The sequence below is a fragment of the Aplysia californica genome, unplaced genomic scaffold (assembly GCF_000002075.1).
Source record: "Aplysia californica isolate F4 #8 unplaced genomic scaffold, AplCal3.0 scaffold00224, whole genome shotgun sequence".
Lineage (NCBI taxonomy): Eukaryota > Metazoa > Mollusca > Gastropoda > Aplysiida > Aplysiidae > Aplysia > Aplysia californica.
In genome coordinates, this window is record NW_004797494.1 from 78,307 (window position 1) to 79,293 (window position 987).

Genomic DNA, 987 nt, shown 5'->3' on the forward strand with positions numbered 1-987 from the left:
CGATCTTGCCCCTCATTTGGTTCCAGATAAAGTCAAATGGCGCGCTCTGTGGTGCACCGGAACGACGCCAGGGGTGGGGAGGGCGTCCGGCCACAGAGTGAGCGACACGAAACATTTTAATGCGTGACTTACTAATGGAATTTGTGTGAATAAAAAAAAATACAATAGACACACCCAAGGCCAAATAAAAGAACTGAAAAATCTGAGAAAGAGCAAGGCTGCTTCGTGCCAGGGACAGCAGTGACACTCGGTTTAGAACAGAATCAACCAGAAATGGCAGCCAAGAAGACGTTATTTACTAAGCTGAAATTAATATATCCCTGTAACTGTAATGCACGGACGATAAAAAATAAGGAAGATGTCTTTGTGGGGTGTCTGTGGATTTGATCGCCATATTAATAGAACAGTGTCTTTGATCCTTGTAATGGAAATTACCAGTGGTTTTGTTTTATAGACTACATTATTTATAATAAAATGTAGGCTAAGCTAATACATTATAGTGCACCCATTTGTCCATCTAATGTGACAAATCTTTTATTAAACACGACAGTGTATTATATAGGACAAAACAATAATCTAGTCTGCGCTCAGAATTCTCTGTTATCTGACCCAGTTTGAAAAAAAAAGGTCGGTGAGCCTGGCTTCGAATGATCACAGGTAGCCTAACGAGAAAGTGAAGCGCTAGGCCAAGGTGACAATCAAAGCCTGCGGTTCTCTCAAGGCACCGTCAGACGCTACAGGTGTGCCTCCGATAACCTTGATGGTGACTAAAAAACTTTTCGTTGATTAAGAATAAACCATTGATACTGCTAGACGTGCTGATGGAGAAACCTATAGTTTACACAACGTTCGTCAAAGTATTCGACAAACGTGTCTCAGGATCAATTAACATGGCGTACAAACGTTTTGATCCGCGTATATTTTGTACCGGTTCGTAACAGACCGAGCCACCGTGTTGACTTTCATCAACGTAAACCACATCCGGTT